This window comes from Martes martes (assembly GCF_963455335.1).
Source record: "Martes martes genome assembly, chromosome: 18".
Lineage (NCBI taxonomy): Eukaryota > Metazoa > Chordata > Mammalia > Carnivora > Mustelidae > Martes > Martes martes.
The window spans coordinates 7,188,061-7,194,522 of NC_137906.1; positions in this window are offsets into that span (position 1 = coordinate 7,188,061).

Here is a 6,462-nt window from a genome sequence, read left to right on the forward strand (position 1 = left end):
TCTTTCCCTTCCTGGAGAACTCCCACAACACTTCTTAGCTTTGCTTAAATGCTACCTCCTCCATGAAGCCTTCTTTGATTACCCTATTCTCCCCTACACCCCCTGCCCTGTCCCCATTCCCTTCTCCAGGCAGTCAGTTGCTTGCTCTCTTCTTGGTGCTCTTCCTGCTCTAGGTCCCGATGCCTGGCATATGGTAGTTAGCACAGCGTGTCCTCACCATCTGCCTACCCACAAGTTTGGGAGGAGGGTTGAGCTGGAATCCCAGCATCTAATCCTGGCCTCGTGTAGAGTGGTGCTTCCAGAATGCTTGCAAAACAGAGGAATTAGGGAAGGAGGAAAGAAGGGAGTCCACAACTGCCTTAAAAAAAGAAAGAAAGAATGAATGAATGTGTAAACGATATAACCAGGGGATAGATGAATGAATGAACATGTGAGATAGTGGATGGGCAGAATGAAGAGCCTGAGAGCAGCCATGTCTCCATCACTACCCCCACCCCCACCCCCAGATCCAGGTCTGGCATAGAGCCAGTGTTTGGCAGAAAGCTGCTGGACAGAAGTGAAATGAATGAATGAAGTGAATGACTGCACCAGGGTGGGGGGGGGCATGTGGGCGCAGTGGCGTTCGTAATAACAACCTCAGCATCCAAGCCTAGTCTAAATGTGTCTACATGTTTATCCTCCTGATTTACAAGTAAGGAACTGAGGCCCAGAGAGGTGAGGGACTGGCTCAGGGTCACACAGACTCAAACCCAGCACTCTGGGCACAGGTCTGTGAGGGCCTGCTTGATCACGAGTCTTAAGAATGGAAAGACCATGACCCCCAGCAGGCCTTGGTGGGGTCCCTTCATGGGGCACCTTTCTAGGACAGAGGCCAGTTTCAAGGTCCTGTTCCAGGACTCCCACTACTGGCTGCCCCACAAGCGTGGACTCGGACCAAGAGCACCACCTCCTCTGCCACCAGAGGGCAGCAGAGCTCCACCCAGGTGCACCTGCTGGCCTGTGCCCAGGAGGCCCGGGACTAAGGTGCTTTGCCATCTGGCAGACCCAGTGCCAAAGATTGGCTCTACCTACTCCAGAGTGTGGGCTGGGGAAGCAACTTAACCTCTTGAAGGCTGTTTCTTTATGCACAAGTAAGTAACAAATCCACCTTGACACTTGCTTGTGAATGAAATGATGTGACGGACTTTCAGCGTCCTGACACTCAACAGTAGGGTGACCACATATCCCGGTTTGGGGCCAGGACTGAGCAGTTTCTCAGGATGCAGGACTTTCAGTGTTAAAAGGAGGAGAATCGGGGCGCCTGGATGGCTCAGTCGTTAAGTGTCTGCCTTTGGCGCAGGTCCTGGTCCCAGAGTCTTGGGATCAAGCCCTGCATAGGGCTCCCTGCTTGGCGGGAACCAGCTTCTCCCTCTGCCACTCCCCCTGCTTGTGTTCCCTCTCTTGCTGTCTCTCTCTGTCCAAATTTTTTAAAAAAATTGTTTTAAAGGAGGAGAATCTTGGGCAAACTGGAACAACTAGAGGGGTGGGCTAATCCTTCAGTTGCGGTTGGTATGTAAAGAAATAAAACAAAAATGTTTACAACTATTCTGTAATTTAAGTTTTTCACGGAATTAGCGAGTCATTGGTCTTGCCACTGTGGTCCTGCTGTCGATGACAAGAGAATGGTTTCACCAAGGGGAATCAAAACTGAGATGAGATATACCCACTTGGCAAAAGAGTTTGTCAGTTTCCTGTAAAGACAAACATGCAGGGGCGTCTGGGTGGCTCGGTCAGTTGAGTGTCTGACTCTTGGTTTCGGGTCAGGTCATGATCTTGGGGTCATGAATCGAACTCCACGCTGGGCTCCGTGCTCAGCAAATGAAGAGTGTGCCTGAGGATTCATTCTCTCTCCCTCTGTCCCTTCCCCAGCTCGTGTGTGCACACTCTCTCAAATAAATACATAAATCTTTTTTTTTAAGATTTCTTTTTAGTTTGACAGAGAGATCACAAGTAGGCAGAGCCGCAGGCAGAGAGGGGAAAGCAGGCTCCCCGCTGAGCAGAGAGCCCGATGTGGGGCTCGATCCCAGGACCCTGAGGTCATGACCTGAGCCGAAGGCAGAGGCTTAACCCACTGAGTCACCCAGGCGCCCCATCAAATAAATAAATAAATCTTTTTAAAAAGACAAGCGTACATGTACCATACAACCCAGCGATCTCACTGCTAGGCATTACTCCAGAGAAATAATCGTCAGGCTGTGATATAGCCACACGGGGATGTACTGCTGAGTAATAAAAAGGAAGGAACTATTGATATTTGCAACCACATGGATGAATTTCAAAAGCATTATGCTTGGTGAATGAAGCCGGATTCAAAAGGCTACAACCTTTTGAATGATTCCATTGCTCGACATTCTGGAAAAGCCAAAATGATATGGACAGATCGCAGCTCAGTAGATGCCAGGGGCCAAGGGCAGGAGGATGGCTCTGACTTTACGGGTTGTATGTCTGGATTGGGGTTGTGGTTATGCAAACATACACATTTGTCAGACTTGTGGACGTTTATGCTTAAAAAGGGTGAATTTGGGGCGCCTGGGTGGCTCAGTCGTTAGGCGTCTGCCTTCGGCGCGGGTCATGATCCCAGGGTCCTGGGATTGAGCCCCGCGTCAGGCTCCCTGCTCGGCGGCAAGCCTGCTTCTCCCTCTCCCACTCCCCTGCTTGTGCTCCCTCTCTCACTGTGTCTCTCAAATAAACAAATAAAAATAATTTAAAAAAAAGATGGGGTGAATTTAATTGCATGGAAAATGAAACTTCAATATGCTTGACATGATAAACAAAAGTGCCCTTGCCAGGTTGCCTAGGTGCTGACCTCGTCTTGTCTGGATGGCTTTGGGGAGCGCTACCACCTTTGAGCCCGCTTTGCCCACCCGAGGTGACTCAGACCCTCTAAATCTGTCCTGCTCTATCCCATCCAGTGGGGGGCTTAGGGGCCGGGTGGCATGTGGACGAAGCTCCCATGCTTCTGTCCCCGGGCCCCACGCACCCACAGGACAGGGTCTGGCATCTCTGGCTAAACCAGGTCAACACCCACAGGCTGGGGCACCTTCTCACCCAGGCCATGCCCAGCAATGGTAGGAGGAGCTTGGAGCTGCTGCTGGCACAACCTTATTCTCCAGACCTCCCAGTCTGACTTCCTATTCTTGAACTTGGCCCCCCAGTTTAAGGGACGTCACCCAATAGGAGAGCTGTATTGCCCTGATGAGGCTAGCCCGTGAGCTCTCAACTCCTGACACAGTCTGCCCCATCTGTGCCCCACACACCTTCCCTAGCCGGCTGCCCATGAATATACGCACCACCCACGAATCTTCTGCTGAGTTCCACGCGCAAGGGCAGGTCACATTCAGAAACCCCCAATCTGATGACAATTAGAGTCGTTCACCGTGGGTGGATACTTGCCCATATGCCAGGCTCTTTGTGATGGGGTCCGATGCACTATCTCATTTAATGGCCACAAAAAAACCTTCTGAGGGGCCCCTGGGTGGCTCAGTCGGTTAAGCGTCTGCCTTTGGCTCAGGTCATGATCCCAGGGTCCTCGGATCGAGCCCCGCCTTGGGCTCCCTGCTCAGCGGGAAGCCTGCTTCTCCCTCTCCCTCTGCCGCTCCCCCTACTTGTGCTTTCTCTCACATAAATAAATAAAATCTAAAAAAAAAAAAAAAAAAAAAAAAAAAAGCCCTTCTGAGACAGACACTCTTTTTAAACTTCTAAATCGTGAAATGAAACACACAGAAAAAAATGTAGAAAAACAAGACACCAAGCCAACACCCATGGGATTCCATTCCCATCAAGGTCTAGAACACGGACCTCAGGCCACTCCTGAGGCTCCAAATCACGAGCCCCCCACCCCACCATCCCGAGGTAACCCCTCTCCTGGCTTGAATGGTAATCACTCTCCACCTCTTCTTAATATCTTTATATTTTCACCCCCGAACCGTACATCTCTAAAATTCACGCGGTTGGTCCTGTTTCTGGAGCTCTGCCTGCTAGGAATCAGTCCGCCCACTAGGAATCAGTCCGAGGACATCTTCCTCCCTGTGCTCACCTGTTTTCTTACTTAAGAGCATCAGTTGTCAAAAAAAAAAAAACACTATATTCATTCAAATATAGTCAAATTTACCACATTTCCTCTGTTTAGGGCTTTCTATGTCCTATTTTTAAAAAATCTGTTCTTACCACAAGGTTACGAAGAAACTCCCCTCTGTTACCTATTAGGGCTCTCTTGGCGTGCCTTTCTTTCCCATTTGGATCTGCCATTTCCCTAAAACTGTTTTGTGGGGGGCGTGGATGTAAATTCAAGAACTAATTTCATCTTTTCCACATACCAATATCTGGTTTCCCCAGAATCACTTATTAAAAAAAAATCATCCTTCCTCACTGCTCTTGGACCTTACTTTATTTTTTTTTTAAGATTTTATTTATTTATTTGGTAGACAGAGATCACAAGTAGGCAGAGAGGCAGGCAGAGAGAGAGGAGGAAGCAGGCTCCCCGCTGAGCAGAGAGCCCGATGTGGGGCTCAATCCCAGGACCCTGAGATCATGACCTGAGCTAAAGGCAGAGGCTTTAACCCACTGAGCCACCCAGGCACCCCTTGTGCCTTACTTTAAATCTTCCCAACCAGACTTTTAATCAGGGCCTTGCCCCCACCCCCCACCCCACCCCCCACCCCCCCAGGGCATGACACAGCTCTTGCTCCAAGATCTCGGCCCCTCTTGTGCTCCCCCAGATCCACAGCTCCCTCGCCAGGGGAGTTAACATTACGTGTGGAATGATTGACCTATGGGGACAGGAGTTTTAAATGCTTCTCCCTTCCACTCCCTGGGTGGAAAGTTCTGAACTGTGCCCTATATGGCTTCTTAGAGGGTCCAAGTTGGCTTGCGCCCCGGAACGCCCACAGCAGGGAGCAGCTCAAGCCTTCTCTCTTGGATTGGTTTTTTTTTTTTTTTCTTCCCGGTTTCTATCTTCCTTGCCCTCTACGTTCTGTCACCCTGGGATTGCTTCCCAAAATAAATGACTCACACTTCTGAATGGAACCCAGAAGAAGACAGTCGGTACTAGAAGTGACTCAAGAAAGCAGCGCTTTGAGATGGGATTATAGGATTGGACCGGGCCCTGGACAGGCTGCATTTGGGATCCCCATGCTAGGGGTCCGTGGGGTGGTGATCGCCCCCGGCAGGCAATTACAATGCAATCACTCATGCTTTCTCCTGTGATAGCTGGAGCTGAGATTCAGGTAGAAGGCGCTGCATTGGCCTAGATGCCCCGCTGATCCTTGAAAGACCTCGGAGTAATGGAAAGTAAAAATTGTGCTGTTCCCTGTTTTCTGAGAACTGCTTCAGAAGGGTTGAAAGAAGAAAACGCAGGCTCGGGTTAGCCAACCATGAACTCAGGACAGGCTACGGAAGTCAGAAGGCGACCGAGGGGACCGTCAACACTAGGTAGACAAGATGGCTTGCCTAGGACGGGTCGTCCCGAATCTGTCCTAAGCCACTCCGGGGATGGTGCAACTGGTCCAGAACCAGACCTCCACTCAACCACACAGAGAATAGAAGTTCAAGTGCGATCAGAGCACGGTGACAGGCAGATAGCCTGCCATGTCCTGGGAGGCCTCCCCTTCCTGGGGCTCTTCGTAGCAGCTGCATTTGCATGAGCTTTATTTGGAAGATTTCCACCCTTTGCTGACTCATATGCAGCTCAGGTCAGCTCACACTCCCTGTGTTCACACCCCGCACCCCGGTCTGTTGAAGCTGCTGCAGAGGGGGAGGGGGACACACCTGATGATTCTTCCTGCTGAATTTCCTTCTGGGGACACTGCTGTCTCACTGGCTGGCCCAGATAATCTTGGACCAGGGGCGTGACTCACTCCTCTTTAGCTCCCTGGCAGCCCCAGCGGGATGCGCAGGGCCAGCACCCTGTCCTTAACAGCTGCCGCCCAGCTTTGCAAGGGAGAGGCTAGCAGTCACAAAGGCTGCAGCTGCTGCCCCCTCGCTCCCCTCCAGTGGCCGAAACTCCACCCTCGCCGCCTCCAGCCCGTCCTACTGCTACAAGCTTTGGAAGCATAGGAACTTGGGTTTCAACCCAGGCTCTGCCCTTTGCAGGTTTTCGGACCCTCAGGGAGTCACCGATCTTTCTGAGCCTCAATCCCTGACCTTTAAAATGGGAATAGGGGCGCCTGCATGGCTCAGTGGGTTAAAGCCTCTGTCTTCGGCTCAGGTCATGATCCCGGGGTCCTGGGATGGAGCCCCGCATCGCATCGGGCTGTCTGCTGGGCGGGGAGCCTGCTTCGCCCTTCTCTCTCTGCCTGCCTCTCTGCCTGCTTGTGGTCTCTCTCTGTTGAATAAATAAATAAAATCTTTAAATAAATACAGTTATAAAATGGGAATAATAACGCTATCTCATGGGATGGTTTTAAGGGCCAGTTAAGATCGAAA